Raw genomic sequence first — 17943 nt, 5'->3', positions numbered from 1 at the left:
ATTATCAAGAACACAAGCAACAATAGGTGTTGGAGAGGATGTGGGGAAAAACGTACACTCATATATTGCTGGTGGGGTTGCAAATTAGTGCAGCCACTCTGGAAAGCAATATGGAGATTCCTCAGAAAGCTTGGAATGGAACCACCATTTGACCCAGCTATCCCACTCCTTGGCCTATACCCAAAGGACTTAAAATCAGCATACTACAGAGATACAGCCACATCAATGTTCATTGCTGCTCAATTCACCATAGCCAGACTGTGGAACCAACCTAGATGCCCTTCAATTGATGAATGGATAAAGAAACAGTGGTATATATATATACAATGGAATATTACTCAGCCATAGAGAATGATAAAATTATGGCATTTGTAGGCAAATGGATGAATTTGGAGAATATCATGCTAAGTGAGAATAGCCAATCTCAAAAAACTAAAGAAAGAATGATCTCGCTGATAAGCGGATGAGGACATATAATGGAGGGTGGGAGGGGTTAGCGTTAGGGTTAGGGTTAGGTTTAGGGTTAGGGTTAAGGAGGGTGGTAGGAATGGAGGAAGGAAGGACTTTATAGAGGGAAAAGAGGGGTGGGGGGGTGGGGGGGAGGGAAAAAATAACAATGAATCAAACAACATTACCCTATGTAAATTTATGATTACACAAATGGTATGCCTTGACTCCATGTACAAATAGAGAAACAACATGTATCCCATTTGTTTACAATAAAAAAAAGCAAGAAAAAAAAATGACTGGCTTTTTATGAGAAAGTCCCATTTTAATAACTGTTTGAACATATAACTTTAAGTCCAAGGGCCAGTATAATTGACTGACCTAGGTATTCCTTATGCTGTCTTTTCCTCAAAGGTTACCTTTAGACAGCCAGAATGTCTGTCATGGGACCAGCATTAGATAAGTTTCCACTGTACCCAGTATAATTAAATCCAGTCACATGGATGGGTGTAATGTGAGTATCTATAAAACCTCCCATCATATGAATAATCAGTAAATATTGGAATGGATTCTCCAGTCCACATCGCTGGGTGTATTAAAGGTGGATCTGGGAAATAGGCCCAATAGATTTCCCCGTGAATTTCACTTACCTGACAGCTCAATAGAGCTAGCATACAAACATTGTGGTTGGAGATTTTATTACCTCTTTATTGTGAAATCTGGGGCATCCTATTGCTCCATGTGTCACTCAGCAGTGGTGAGACTCCTAATATCATAATTTTTAGAAAATTTTTTGAAATTAAGTGGATTTACATAGGGTTCTATTTCCCCCTTTTCTATTTTTTAAAATTGTAGAAAAAGATTGATATAAATTGGAGCATTATTAGCCTTAAATTGTAGACAATGGCCTAGTATTGTACAAGTATTTAAACCATAAGAAGTGACTTAATAAATATTTCTATTTGACTAGGAATAAAAAAAAAAAAAGACTCAGAAATGGTTCAGAAGCATATATGAAAAGGTGCTTGACCCCATTGATCCTCAGGTAAATGCTACTCAAACCCCTCTAAGATGCCTCTCACCCATTAAGGATGACTGTTATCAAAATCAAAAGAGTAAAGTTCATTAGCATGCAAAATTGGAACTTTTGTGCACCAGTAGGAATGTAGCCATTACAGAAAACAGTATGGAGGTTTCTAAATAAATTAAAAATAACACTACCACATGACCCAATTATCCGTTTTCTGGGTGCATACCCAAGAAAATTAAATCACTCTCTTGTAAAGATATCTATAGGCTCATGTTCATTGCAATATCCAAGATATAGAAATAACCTGTCAATGAATAAAGAAACTATGATGTGTATGTACAATAAAATGTCATTCAGACCTAAAAAGAATAAGATCTTTCCATTTGCTACAACATAGAAAAGCTTAGAGGACATTGTGCTGAGTGAAACAAACCAAAGAAAAATATCGTATCATTTCGCCCATATGCGGAATCTAAAATGTATTCAAATATACAGATAGAGGGAACAAAGTAGTGATTACCAGTGGCAGAGGTAGGAGAGATAACTAGATAAAAGAATAAAAGGCAGCAGAAATGTAGGATGAGCAGGTCTAGGGATCTAATGTACAACATGAGGATTACAGGGAACAAAACTGTATTGTTTGTAGAATTCACGCTGCGTAGATTTTAGCTATTCTTTTCACAAATCAAACAATAAAAGGGTAACTGTAAGAAATAATGAACATGTTAATTTGTTTATAATGACCTTTTAACTATGTGTAACCCATAACATCAAGTTGTATACCCTGAAGAAACACAATACAATTTACTTAAAAACCAAAGTGTGACAGAAGAGTATATCAAAGAAGAAGCTACAGCATACTTGGTAAACAGAGTTGAAGAGTTAAAGTCATTCTTTATAGAAGTTCTTCTCATTGGAGACCCTGTTGGGACTCAACATAGAAGGAACTATATCACAAAATATTTCTCAAATGCATTTTTATAATGCAACTGACAGGACTAGAGTTCTACAGAATAAGCTTTGGAAAATGTTCTTCCAGACATATTATAATTCATGTGTGTGAAGAGAAAGGGGATAGTGGAAGATCAGACCATTAGGCAAAACTTCAAATTAGTCCTATTGCCAATGACTTCCTGAGTGAACTTCAATTGCTTCATATGTAAATTGAACAAATTGACGAGCCTACTGGTTTTAACATTCTGTTACAGACATATGGTTTCCCCAAGCAAGAAAATTGATAATGTTGTTCTAGGTACACAAATATTTTCAAAAGAATTCAAATGAATTGTTTTAATGTTTAAAATATTTGAAAAGATTTGATTACTTTGAGAAGGTTCCTCTCATCTGAGAAAATGTTTTTCCATATTTAAGTTTTTGTTCCAATTAAAACTAATTCAAATTCTGCTAAAAGGCCACAGGGCTGAATTAGGATGTCTTAGGAATGCATCTCGATCTCATATGTGATCCACAGGCTAGACAGATCTTCTCAAACTGTTAACGGACATCAAATCACTTGAGGATCTTGTCAGAATGCAGATTCTGACTCCACAGGGCCAGCATAAAGGCAAAGAAATTGCGTCTTACAGAATCCCTTGTGATCTTCGCGCCGCTGGTCTGCAGGCCTGTCCAGGCCAAGTTCTAATTCATTACCTACGACTTCTCGCCTTTGTGAGACTGATCAAGTCACTGAACATCTCTCTTCCTGTTCGTTCATTGACAAATGATGAAAACACACCTGCTCTAATGTCCTCATAGAACTATTATAAAGGTGAATTGAGATTTTATGAAATAATTCATTGAGGTTTAAAAGTACTTCTATGTGCATCATTTTTACATTGGTTCAACAGTTCTTTCAATTTGTTTTTAATTCTTATGATATATGTGATGTGTCATCACTTATTGATTTTTACATGTAATTCTGACCTTATAGTAACTCACTGTTCCACAGGGATGCTCCAAGAAAGATAGGAAAGAATTAGGTATTGGGAACAGAGGAAAAGTACTGCTTTTTAAAAAAATTTTTTTTTTGTTTTTGTTGTAGACAGTTTGCCTTTTTTGTTTATTTTTACACAGTGCTAGGGATTGAACCCAGTATCTCACACATGCTAGGCAAACACTCTGCCACTGAGCTACAGTCCCAGCCCCATTACTGCTTATTTTAAAATCAGTGATCTTTACTGCTAAGTAACCTCATATTAGGGTCAGAATTTTGCAGCCAAAGAATTTTACCTTATTTTATGAGGGAGATTTAAAGAATAAAGAAAATATAGTGAAGAATTATGTTGTACTAAAATTCAGGTGAGTGACTGGACATTTCCTACTTTGGGAGATTAGAAAAGTCTGTGCATAACCATGTTTAAAAAGATGATATGTAGATGAAGACGTAATTCAGAAACACTGGGAAACCTAACGCAGGACTGTTTTTACATGTAATTTGGAAAATGTCCACTAGATGGCATATGAAACCCAATGTTAAACAGAGAGGGTGTGGAGAGAGTAAAATGGAAAAACAAAGAGCAATTTTTATTGAAAGACTAGGTCTCTGACTCTGATATGTGTATTTGATTTATTTATGTAACTCCTATCACTAATTTAAAATATTGAAATATATATTAACATTTCCTAAACATTTTTTAACTGAACTCACGGCATGTCTATATATATAAAGGGGAAATGATATGCCATAGTGGGAAAAAAAAACATAAAAATAACTTGTATCCTGGTATTCTTTTTGACACTTAATAAGGAAGTGATCTTAAGGAAGTTATCTAACTGAATCTTATCTTCTCGCCCATGCATTGCAGAGAAGATCTCATAGAGCACTACTAATTTGTGGGGTTGTTTGGAAAATTGCTCTGTGAACTCTGAAACACTACACAGCTGTTGATCCCTGTTCTTGACTGAGATGGTGAGACTGAGGGCCTCAGACCAAGCAAACCCTCCTTTACCAACACCCCAGTCTGGTATGTCCTCGTTGACCTTGAGCACTAGGACTCCACAGCCTTCACTCATCTGGCTGGTGTCCACATTTGGCTCCCAGAATCTTCTGGACACCAACTTACCCTACCCTGGGTAAAACTGCCTGTGGAAACTACTGCCGTGCATTATGAGGACTCTTGCTCCCTCAGCAGGTTAAAATCTCTTCCTTCCTCCCATGAGAGGGAAAATAGGAAAATTTTCAGTCACATTTCTGGAGTCAGTTTTTAAATCTGTGACAGAAACCAGAGAGTGTCACCCTTGCCCTTTACATTTCCACCATCCTTGTCCTGTCAGGATGCTGGAGGTAGAGTCTGTGCCGCTCTCATGGTGCTATCCAGACTCTAGTGATTCAACAAAATTCAAACTCTATCTCCTTAAGAGTCAAAGAGTGAACCCCATCTCAATACACTGTTTAAGGTTTAAACTAATTACTATGGTCTGAAGTTATACCAGTTGACACAAACCTGTGCCTACAATAGGCAGCACTTAGGACAGCTCTCCTGCCTGTGAGAGGACAATCAAAAGTGTTTTGTCAGATCTGAAACTGCTTAGCAAAATAGGTTGTAGAATATTCCTTAACAAAAATTGCGGCAAAGACTTACTGGGGGAGTGTTATTTCTTAGATATGAGTTGTCCACCAAAAGCTCATGTGTGAGAAAATGTAAGAATTTTCAGAGGTTAAATGAGTGGCTCATAAGAGCCTTAACCAAATCATCCCTAGTGAGTTCCTTGTTGCCATGTCTGAGCTGCCTTCCTCCACCACACCTTCTGCCATGATGTTCTGCCTCAATTGACCCTCTGAAACTGAGAGCCAAAATAAGCTTTTCTTCCTCTATGTTGTTCTTGTCAGCTGTTTTGGTCACAGTGACACAAAAACTGACTAAACAGGAAGTGTTAGTCAAGAACATTATTCAGAGGTTGAACTAACCATTTTATGTGGGAATTGTGGGGGGTAAATCTCTTGCTAGTTTCGAACTTAAAGTTCGTCTAGCCTTTACAGGATGTTTGAAAAGTGTATTCTATCATGGACACATTCTCTCTGACAATTTAGCTAATAATTTTTCTCAAAGAAATTTAAGCTTCTCAAATATTAATAATATTACCAAGACATGTTTGTCTCAAGTTTGAAGATGTTGGAGATGAGCTACTGATTCCTCAGATAACATGTCACTCCTGATTTCCTAGTTGTACACTTGTATTTGAACTTTCTGGTTTTTCTACCCAAATTTTGCCTCTTAAGTTACTTACTGATCAATTCAGGATGAATTCCAAAGCATTCCCATTAAAAAAAAAAATCAGAATAGGACGAAGTGAGAATGAGTGTGATTTTTAGCCTCAAAGGTCCCTAAAATTCTCCTTATAAGACTGAGGTCTTCTAGCATCTTTTCATCATTTGTGAAAATGTTAAATTTCTGTCTTGTGTTACCAAATGGAGACAGATGACCACACAGGGTTGTAATATACTGATAGATTATGTGGGAATGAGTTGACTTGATATGTATGCTATGTATGCTCTGTAAGTATATAAAGATGACTTTAGAAGCCCATCTCAAAGTTCAACGCTAGATTCCAGAGCAGGGGCAAGTGGAGTACAAATAAAGGCCCATCTAGCCTCCAACTGACACAATACCCCATACAAATTAGAACATTTCATACAGAGAAAACAAACAGTAATTGTAATTGAAAGTCCTCAAGTTGAAAATGTCAAGGACAGATTGTTCAAATTAGAGTGCTGATAGGTTACTGAAGGCCTTTTTACTTGAGCAACTCCAGATTGAGGGGAAGCAGAGTAATTTATGCAAACAGCACAATGTGGAAGAGTTCAGGTAGTAAACATATATGAATCTATCTCTAACCTCATTACCCTGAGAGGGGGAATGGGAGTCTGATTTTCTCTTCCCTGAAGCTCAAAGATAATGGGCATTTTTTTTTTCTGGGTTATAAACCCCAGTTTCAAAGTAGTACATAGAAAGTATTCAGGAAATAGATGTTGAATGATAGAAATGGTAATACTGCATGAAAAAAAATTATAGTGAGGATGGAGAGGAGTGAATAGATTGAGCGATACATAGGAGAAAAAGGTCAGGATTTGGTGAGTGACTAGCATATTCAAGGAAAATGAACTGTCAGAGATTGAGAAGAAGCAAACAGACAAAACCTAGGAGAGTAGAAACTGAATGCGAGCCAAAAGATGGATTCTTCCTGGGGTTGGGGGAACTGTCAGTAGTGTCAAAACAAGATAAGGAGTGAAAAATGTACTCAACTAGATATATTGCATGAAGCACATTGTGAGACTAGGTTTGATTTAATTCAAATGTTCTATGACCAGTTCCCCACCATTCTTCTTACTAACTCTGCTTCATTTTCTTCCTCTTTGCAACCAGCACCATATAAATGCACATAGATAAATCTTCATAGGGAACAGTGACTTTAATACATTTGCATACATTTTTGATATTTCTTTAGTCAAGAGGTGGAGACCAAGTCTCCTTCCCCAGAATACATGTTGGCCTTAATACCTCACTTCTATCTAATAGCACCTGGCAGAAGTGATCTGCATGACTGCCTAAGGTAGGATATAAAGGTGATGCCGTATTTGCTGTGCTAGTCTCTCTTAATGCATGTCCGTTTGGCCTCTATGTCATCAGCATGGCAACCCTGAAACCACCATGTTGGAGAAAACACAGAGAGAGAAATGGCCTTGGAGCCCCATCATCTTTGATTTCCAGTTATTTGATTCTTCTCCCCCCATCATTTCAGCGTATGTGTGAGGAAGCTTTTGAGATGACTCAGGTCTCCTCTCTAGAGAATAATACAAACCTGCTAATCAACACACTGGGGCTGCCATGACAAAATACAATGGACCTCGTGGATTGACCTGTATTTCTTACAGTTCTGGAGGTTTGAAATCTGAGGTCAGGGTGCTAGCATGGTCAAGTTCCAGGAAGGGCTCCCACCTTTCATGCTGACCTCGTATAGTAGAGTAGAAGCCTTGGTGTCTTTTCTTGTGAGGGGCACCAATTTTTCCAGAACATGGTTCTACTCTTTTGACTTCATCTAACCTAATCACCTTCCAAATGCCCCATCTCCGTGTGCCATCACAACTGGGGGTTAGGGTTTCAACACATGACTTTGGACCTCCAGTACATAAATAGATACCACATTATGGAACATCTACCTGAGGTCAGTCCCTACCAAAGTTGTGAGAGAAAATGATAAATGCTTGTTGTAGTTCTATGAATTATATTTTGGATACTTTGATATACTGCCAGAAAACCAGAACAGTGGGTGATTTGTTTTTTGTTTTTGGAGTCTTCCACTTATTTCTGCTGAAATTTTTTTGTCCCACCCTTCCCCACTTCTTCCAGACAGATGCAAAGTAGCTATTCCTCCTAGGTGTTGCTTAATTATTTTTCACTTTAATATGGCATTTATCATATATAACTACAATTATTTGTATTCTTTCTAAGAGTCTCTGAAGGCAGACAATATAGAAGTTAAAAAATATGTTATAATGATAAGTAAACATTGAAAACCTAAACACATGCTATCCCTAAAGAGTAGACCTGTGGACAGAGAACATAGGGGCAGCTCCAGATGTGGAAGGAGAATATTATATCTAAATAAAATATTTTCATCCTCCATCTTCACTAACTAATTGAGCGGGGAGGGGGTAAGGAGAGAGACCAGACAGAGACAGAGGGGGTGGGGAGAGAGAGAGAAAAGAGAAATAGCAGATGGGAGGGTGCATAAAGAAAGAGAGGGGGCAGAGAGAGATGGGAGACAGGCAGAGAGAGGGAGGGAGAGAGAGAGAATATGTGTACAGAGATGTCTCTGACCTAAAGGAAAGAATTGTCAGAGCAGCAGCCCTGTTTTTTTTATGTAATTATATAACATTGATTCAGTAGAAGCACAGATGGTGATGAACACTACAAACATTAAACAGAAGAGAGATTCCAAATGTACTCAATTAATCAGAGCATATTTACTGAATATAACTGCTGTGTGTCTGGAACTATTCTATTTGCTATGGGAGAAATGAAAAGGGTAAGGAAATCTTCAAGGAAGTAATTTGCTAATTAGTGAGATAAGGCATAATCATAAAAGAAACAATAATAGAGGACATAAATGACTAATTTGAGTATATTAAGATATTATATAACCTAATAGGTAATAATCTGCGTACATAGTTTCCATCACTATGTTCCAAACTATTTCTTCAACAGTGGTTACCATGGGCAGGGTGGAGGAAGACAGGGAGATGTCCATCAAAGGATATGAAGTAGCAGGATGTAGGATGGACAGTCCAGAGAGCTCCTGCACAACATGGGGACTGTCGTTAATACTGCATTCTAGACTTTTGCTAAAGAAGTAGAATTTAACTGCTCTCACCAAAATAAAGTAATGATGTGAGATCATGAATATGTGAACTTGTTTCAATAGAGCAACCATTTTACACTCTATGTATCCCATAACATCATGTTCTACACATTAAATATACAAAAGATTTGTTAAATTTTTTCAAGTTTGGGATATTTATGAGTTATTAATATGATCTATTCCAAGATAAAACACCAGACTCTTTTCTATTTATACATTTTATTAATCACAATTATTTAAAAGAAAAAAAAAAGAAAGAAAGAAAATGTCTCCAAATAGGAACTTTCTATTGGATTTTCTAAGAAAAGCAGAGGTGTTCTTCTATGCATTTGCTTATTGATCTTGTTCTTTCAACTTTATATTTAAAGGACATTTAGAGGTTTCTTCTCGGTGTTTTTTTTTAAGGTCCCAACAGTTTCAATTTTTTTTTTTCATGTGATCTATGGAAAAATACTATATTAAATTTAGCTCAGACCATCAAGTAAAATCTAAACAATAGTAACATTTTATTTGTTTTTACTTTGAGGCTCAACTTGATAATTTTACTGAACAAAAATTGTACTGTTTTAAGTTTGATATAAAAAGTCAATGTAACAGAAGCAGAAAATAAACTACCCAGAGGCATACTGGAGCCAAAAGAATGTGAACTTTTTCCCTTTTCTTTATTCTTAGGATGGTGAATGGCTCCTACTCAGTTGTAGAAAGATCAATCCAAGGACCTTTCCATTTAGTTGGCATACAAACAGGAAATTGTAATACATTGCTATCTGCTCTAATTGGGGCAGGACAGAAGTCTATGAATAAGTCTGAAAACTGTAAAACCAGGGGTGAGTTATTAATAAAATCAAAAAAGAGTGAATTTTAAATTGAATTAGTTTGGTATTAAAATAATACCAAAACATCAGAAGGAAGGAGGGTTAGAGGAGGACAAAACCAAGGGCATATGACTGCAGTCAAGCTAGATTGGTGCGAATGAGGCTGGAGAGATAAAGAGCAGGTGAGCTAGGATGGATTCTGGGAGGCAGGAGGCTAAGGGGCACTGGACTTCCTGAGGGCAAAGTGGAGACAGTGAGGATTTTAGATAGGAAGGAGAATAGCCTTGCCAGATAGTGTTCTAGGAAGATCATTCTTGCTATAGTGTAGAGCATTGTTTGAAGGATGTTAGTGGAAGGTACTAGTGACTGAATTAAGGTGGTGAAATTTTAAATGAAAGTAAATGGTATTCAAGAAATATCAAGCTAATTGAGTTGACAGAATATGCTGATAAATTCATGAAATGTGGAGCATTATTATGTAGCAGGTAGGACAAATTGATGGGCGGATGATGTCAGTCACTGATAGACAATATAGAAGTAAGTTTGACTTTCATGTAGTAAAGTGATGTCAGCCTTAGAAGTGCTAATTTTTTTCAGGTGCATATAGAATTTGTAAGTAGAACTCAAAAGAGTGGGAGCTGCTGGACAGAGATATAATTGTAGTCATGGAGACGAATAAAATAATCCAGGGGAATGCATAGAACAAAAAAATATAAAGCAGTCTAGACAGAAACCTGAGGAGTCCTGACTTTAAAGGTAGGCTGGAAAAACTGATCTCACAGAAGTTGATAGAAAAATGAATGATGTGTGAAGAATGATATGTAATGGAGGTGGGGGGTGGGGAGTGAGAGAAGAATGGAACGACTTTGGATTATGTACAAGGAAATGAGGGGGAGGGTGGGTATGAAAAATGATGGAATGAGACAGACATCATTACCCTATGTACATGTATGATTACACGAATGGTATGAATCTACATTGTGTACAACTATAGAAATGAAATGATGTACCCCATTTATGTGCAATGAATCAAAATGCAGTCTGTAAAATATTAAAAATAAATAAATATTTTAATTTAAAAAAATGAATGATGGTTCCCAATAGTTAGGGATGGTAGAAGGAGGTGATAGAGAGAGGTTGAGCAATGGGTACTGTTATAGTTACATAGGAGTAGGAGGTTCCAGGGTGTTTATTGAACAGTAGAGTGACTGTAGAAAATAGGAATGTAGTGTATATTCCAAAAAACAAGAAAGAATTTTGAATGTGTTCATCACAAAGAATTTACAACTATTCAAAGGCAGAGATGTTTAACCTGCTTTAAACATTCTACAATGTGTACACTTATTGAAACATCATATGGTGCCAACATAAATATGTATAAGTTTTTTCCACAACCTGCACAGCCATTAATTCAGAAAACTGGTGATGGTAGATGGGGGATTAAGAAAGAAACACAAGATTTATCTCATTCAAATCAGAATGGTAATTATCAAGAATATGAGCAACAATAAATGTTGGTGAGGATGTGGGGAAAACAAGTACGATGTACATTGCTGGTGGGAATGCAAATTGGTGCAAACATTATGGAAAGCAGTATGGAGATTCCTCAGAAAACTTGGAATGGAACCACCATTTGACCCAGCTATGCCACTCCTCAGTTTATATTCAAAGGACTTAAAATCAGCATACTATAGTGAAGCAACCACATCAATGTTTATAGCAGCTCAATTCACAATAGCTAAACTATGGTACTAACCTAGGTGTCCTTCAAAGATAAATGGATTTAAAAAGTGTGTGTGTATGTGTGTGTGTGTGTGTGTGTGTGTGTGTATACATATATATATATATATATATACATATATATATATATGTATGTATATATATGATGAATATTACTCAGTTTTAAAGAAGAATGAAATTATGGCACTTGCTGGTAAACGGATGGAGTTGGAGACTATCATGCTAAGTGACATAGGCCAAACCCAAAAAATCAAAGGCCAAATGTTTTCTCTGATATGTGAATGCTAATTCACAATAGGATGGGGGCCATGGCTAGGGAAGAATAGAGTTACTTTAGATTAGCTAGAGGGGGTTAAAGGGAGGGGAAGGGTCATGGGAGTAGGAAGGATAGTAGAGTGAAACAGACATTATTACCTCATGTACATAATATGACTGCATGACCAATGTGATCCTACAGAATGTACAATCAGAAAAATGAGAAAGTATACTCCATTTATATATAATTTATCAAAATGCATAACTACTTTCTACTGTGATGTATATAACTAATTAGAACAGATTTAAATTTTTTTTTTAAGAAAAAGAAGGACACACAAACATTTAAAGAAAATGTGGGATCAGGTGGGACACTGATCTCTGGTAGAAAAGCAGTGACCCAGAGCTGACTCCACGCCTTTATAATATAAGATCTCACAATAGGGGAAGTTAAACACTACAGAGGCATTGTTCTTTGTGCACTAGAAAGTTACAGGAATAGAAACATTTTTGTAGCTATTCCACTGTTGCAATGCTAGGAACTTCCTGTAGCACCAAGGAAACCCATTGACTAAAGAATCTACTAAACAGGCAGGCTTGGAGGTTACAACTGTGAAACATTGTAGTTATCTTGCTATGCTCAGAATTATCTATCCTTGGGAGCTGGTGTCTGAGATCTAGGCCAACACAGACACAGCATCCATGCTTTGCACAGAGCCTTCATGGACAGGGCATCACCATAGCAATTGGGCAATCTTGACCCATACTTTTTGCACAGGAAGTTCCCAAAATTTGCAAATGCACCACAGACAGGAGTCAAAGACTTTGATCTAGATTACTGCAATCCGCAAATTTTATCTTATATATCAATTTAAAATAAATTTAATTTGAATTAAAAAATAAAACCACCTAATCAAGCAATCCCCCCCCATCTAGGTACATACAAAGAGATATGAAACTAGCACCTCAAACAGGTAATCTGTGCAGACTATTTATCATAGTCATCACAGGAAACAACCTGGGCCTTTGTGGCAGGTGAATAGTACAAAGGAACATCATGCATCTTTGAAAAAGGCGTTCTTGCCATTTGCAAGAACAAGAGTGAGTCTGGAGGATGTCATGCTAAGTGAATAAGTCAGACACAGAAGAACAAATACTGCATGATTTCACTTACATGTGTAGTCTTAAAAATTGAATATATGGAAACTCAGGTTTTTTTTTTTTTATCAGTGGCAAGAATGTGGGAAAAACAGGAAGTTATTGGTCAAAATGTACAAAGTTGCAGCAATACAGGGTGGATAAGTCTAGGTATTAAAGATACTACATGATGATTATAGTTATTTAATGGAATTTACTGAGTGGATTTCAAGCGTTCTTTTTTTTTTTTTTAATTTGAATTGTTACTTTACTGATAAATACTCAAATAAAAGGTTCACATTTAGGTACACTAAGTCGGGAAAATAAAAATCACCAAGTAAACTGTAATTCATATGCTAGAAAATCTGCCTTTACACTTAATTTCTCTGGGTTCTATTCCCTCTGTGGGGGTGCGGGGAAAGTGTACTCAGTATACCTGTAACTTCGACCTTTGGGGTTACTAGTAGTGTGTTTTCCCAGGATTTGCCTTTGTTTGTACTAAAATATAAGACTCTCATTGGCAACCCACCCCATGGAATTGCCTGGTCTACTCTCCACAGCCTATTGATGTAAGGTGGTTATTGGTTATAGAAACTGGTAAAGTGCACAACAGCGTGACCTGGGAAGAGGGAGTGGAGAAGAGAGCAGAACCTGGATGGCATTGATCCTTTCCCAGTTAATTCTTTCCCAGTGACAAAACAATCCCTAGAAAGGAAGTCAAAGCATTAATCCATTCCCAAACAAATCCTTTCTCAGTGATAGTACAATGGGACCCTCAAGGGAGAGAGATAAGAACTAAACACTGACCCAAGACCCTTCATTCATTTTTTAAAAATTTTCTTTCAGTTGTTGATGGATGTTTATTTCACTAATTTATATGTGGTGCTGAAAATTGAGCCCAAAGCTTCATACAGACTAGGCAAGCATGCTATCACTGAGCTATTACCCCAGCCTCACTCCATTCTTCTCCAAGTAAAAATACAGACCAGTAAAACAAAAAAGTAACCACCTGAAGAAATGGATATGTTAATTTGCTTAACTTGGAATCATTGTAGTGTGTATATTATATGAAAACATATTGTAGAATTTAAACATGCATAGTTTTGTGACAAAACTAAAAAATATTTGCTAAAGACAATCATTTGAAATACTCATTGTTTTAAATCACATCCAAATTCCTATTTGCTAAGGATAAACTTCTGGAGGGCAGGGTTCTTTCCACATTGGTTGATATCTCCCTTGTTATCTGACATATATATCTGCATACAACAATTTCTCAATAAATTTTTTTGATTTTAATTTACCTCACAACAAAAAACTACATAACAATGAATAATTAGAGCCATGAGTTTTCTCACTGCATGCCAAAAAAGAAGACAATAACATAGGAAGTATTACAAGAATACAACTTCAATAACCGAACCAAACAAAGTGATTTCTGCTCAGAGCTACAATATTCATGCCAATCCCAAACATTTCCAAATGCTCAAAGTGTGAAAAATGCTGCTGTCATGGCTGTTATAAATTTACATTTATTACTACCAAGTTGCTCTGGTTTACAATTGCATTTCCTCTAAGACCTAACTGTCCTCTTGTGTGCATAATTGACTCAGCTTGAATCTTCCGTCTCTGGGACATCCTTTGGCTCTGCTCATGCGTGTTCCCCTGTGGTGTATTCAGCACACCACACACCTCATTGTCAGGCACACCCACCTAAACTCTTTCTCCCCTGACTCACATGGGATCCTGCCAACCTCTTCATCGTGGTTCTGAGTGACTATTCCTCAGTGATCTTGCATCTGGCTGAGGGACTTAGAGAATCAGGAGTCAGGCCAAGAATTCCTGGATAACTCCCATCGCCAACTGGGATTAACATCTGGGTTGGACTGACCAGGCTTTCAGCTCCTCTGAACTGAGGAGTGCAATGGGCCAAAGTGTATCCAGCATGACAGTTGACCAAGTCTTAAATCCCTAAGCCTTCAGCACACAGCTAGGATTTAGAATTCTTTTTTTTTTTTTTTTTTTCCTTTTTGTTGTTGCTGGGAATTGAACATAGGCACAATCTACCTCTGAGTTATATCTCCACCCCCTACACACCTTTTTTAAAAAAAAATTATTTTGAGATATGTCACAGAATTGTCTAGGCTGACCTCATACTTGGCTCCTCCTGCCTTGGCCTTCTGAATCTCTGGGATTACAGGCATACGCCACCGCCCAGATAGAATTCCTCATTTGGTTACATTGTCATACTGTGTCACTCCCATTTTTTTAATTTTAATCACTGATCAATGAGGATAGTACTGCTAAATGAAATTCAAAGAAGTTTAAATTGTTATAGGATTAAAAAGTGAGGTAAAATAATTTTAATGTAATAAACAAACTTTCTAACTTGGCAAGGCCCATTTTACTTCGGACATGACTAAAATTTAAATTCTCAAAAGCAATGTCCTTTAATATATGATCTCAGGGTACTATTTCCAAAGACAGTTAATGGTATTTACTCAAAGAAAAAGGGGGAAAAAAGAAAAAGAAATGGAAGGCAGCAGGCTATGAGATAACTCTGAACTAAGCTATGTAGGCATACAAAATTAAACACGTTGCTTTATCACAGAATTCTTCAGCAGTGTAGTGTGCATACTTAAGAAGACAGAAATGCAAAGTACAGCATTTCATGCTGGAGCTTCATGGGGCTTAGTGTTCCACAGTATGTGGTTAGAAAAAATAACCTCTCAGGACATCACTACTGACAGACTCAAACAAGTCATGCATATGCATGATCTATCAAAATGCTGATCATTTTCATTTGCTTTAAGACTGAAGAGGACTATCACCTGCATTTTGCACTGGTACTCTTATGGACTTAGTACAATAGAATAAGTATTTGATTGACTGAATTAGGTTATGGGTCATAAGCTAAACTTGCTAACATCAATTTCAATTTACAATTTTTTTATCCAGATTGAAAGTAATGCAATGTTAATAATCTCCTTGGTCTTGCCTAGCAATTTAGTTGATTAACATTCATTCAAGAGTTCATAAGAATAGAAAATTTGGGAAAAAATATGTAAGCAGGTGCAATTCACTTTAAAAAATAAAAATGAAAAGGTGATCTTGTTTACCTAATGATCAGATTTTCTCTATTTCAAGAATCAACTGATACCTCAGGAAATGTTGAAAGTACAAATGAGATCATGGTGAATCTTCTGCTTCTAATGACATCACCGAAAATGATTCATCTTTTATAAATAAAAAGGGGGAAAAAAGATTCTGTCATTCTTTTAGAAGAAGATGCAGGGCAAGGAAGAGAAGTCAAGGGAGGAATCTGCCCCTTCCATCTCTGAGTACTACATTGTGTCCTGAAACAGAATATTGAATTCTCTTATCTGTATGTGAAAGTGCTTTGAATTCTTAGAATTAAGGATATGAGTTTATCCTTAAGGGCATCACATTAGCTTTAAAAGATGATTCCAATGGTGTTCCCTTATGTCACATGTGTGAGGAACAGTATTCTCTCTGGACAGATGGCATTTCTCTTTCAGGGTTTGGGGTTCCTGACACTGAGTTACCAGACTGTAAGAGGCAGTGGTATGTATAAGAGTGTACCTTGAAACAGCAGCTGGTGCTTCAAATTAACCAGGGTATCAACAATTCCTTAAAGTTCTGAAAGTTAGGAGTCCAATCTCTTTCTTCCATATATTGAGGATACAATATCAAAGATAAGAACCAAAAACTCTCCAACTCTTCAGTCATGGATAGTTTCACCATCCAGATTTTGACCAAAGCAAGAACATGAAATGTAGTAACACAATGAAGAATAAACTGTTTAACAGAAATCCTAATATAAACACGAGTAGCATATATTTATATATTATTGTTTTAGTCAACTATTTCACTGTTGTGACTAAATGATCTGACCAGCACAATTATAGAGTAGGGGAGGTTTATTTGAGGGCTCATGGTTTCAGAGGTCTTAGTCTCTACAAGGCTGGCTCCATTCCCTGGGCCTTGAGGTAAGGCAGAACATCATGGTAGAAGAGTGTGGCAGAGGGAAGCAACTGGCATCATCAGGAAGCAGAGAGAGACTTCACTCTCCAGATACAAATATATACCCCATAACCACACCCAAGTCCCACCTCCTCCAGCCACACCCTACCATTTAAATTAATCCCATCAGGGATTAATTCACTGATTGGGTTAAGACTCTTAGAACCCAATCATTTCTCCTTTGAAACTTTTGGGGTACGCATCACATCCAAACCATAACAATTATATATAAACATACAAAATGTTTATAGTAGAAAATAAAAATAGAATAAAAAATTTTAAGCATACTTTAAAATTATTTTTTATACCTTTTTTATTTTTATGTGATGCTGAGGATCAAACCCAGTGGCCTCACATATGCTAGGCAAATGCTCACCAAGCTACAACCCCAGCCCTTAAGCATACTTTTTAAGGAAACATATTGAGGAAACAAAGTTAATTTAGTTCATTAACATGACATAAACCTGTAATAATAAACCTAATAATGAAATAAAACATGACTTGATCACTGTAAAGAAGTTCAATTTATCTGATAGTAGAAATAATAGCTATTCATAGCTAAAAAGTACAACTTGTGCTCATCATTGGTAAATGGATAAACTAGTGGTGATATGTTCATATAATGGAATTCTTAAGCAACAGGAATGTACTACTCATATGTGTACCACACAGTTGAAACTCAAAAGCATTATCCTAAGTGAAAGAAACCAGTCACAAAGGACCACAAGATGTATGATTGCATTTGTCTGAAATATCCAGGATGGGGAAATCCATAGGGCAGAACATATATTAGCAACTGCCTGGTGCTAGAAGAGAGGGAGGAGGATGAGGAGCAACCAATTGGGTCCGTGGCTTTTGGGGGTGACAAAAAGTGATTGTGGTGATGACTTCACAACTCTGAAGAAATGTTCATTTATTCTTTTTGTGGTAGTGGTGAGTAAACCTAGATCCTTGCACACACTAGGCAAGTGTTCTACCACTAAGCAGCATCCTCTACCCTCTTAATTTTTAGTTTTGAGACAGAGTCTTACTAAGTTGCCTAGGATGGCATCAAACTTGTGATCCTCCTGCCTCAGCCTCTCAAGTGACTAGGATTACAGGTGTACACCACTGGGC

At 36.8% G+C, this 17943-nt stretch overlaps 1 protein-coding gene across 3 annotated transcripts in view; it reads right to left on the bottom strand.

The window, feature by feature from the left end:
- The window catches only part of Gnat3 (G protein subunit alpha transducin 3), a 282850-nt gene that overhangs the window by 254353 nt on the left and 10554 nt on the right, over positions 1 to 17943 (bottom strand). Inside the window, exon 1 of one of the 3 annotated variants that reach the window (XM_047561279.1) lies at positions 8643 to 8769. The exons of the other annotated variants lie outside the window; for them this stretch is intronic. The gene's annotated coding sequence lies outside the window, so the exon portion shown is untranslated. Of the gene's footprint in view, positions 1 to 8642; positions 8770 to 17943 lie in introns of those variants that run through there. 3 annotated transcript variants of the gene reach the window in all.

The sequence above is a fragment of the Sciurus carolinensis genome, chromosome 8, assembly GCF_902686445.1.
Source record: "Sciurus carolinensis chromosome 8, mSciCar1.2, whole genome shotgun sequence".
In the NCBI taxonomy this organism is placed as follows: domain Eukaryota; kingdom Metazoa; phylum Chordata; class Mammalia; order Rodentia; family Sciuridae; genus Sciurus; species Sciurus carolinensis.
This window is presented reverse-complemented; position numbering and strand designations above follow the sequence as displayed.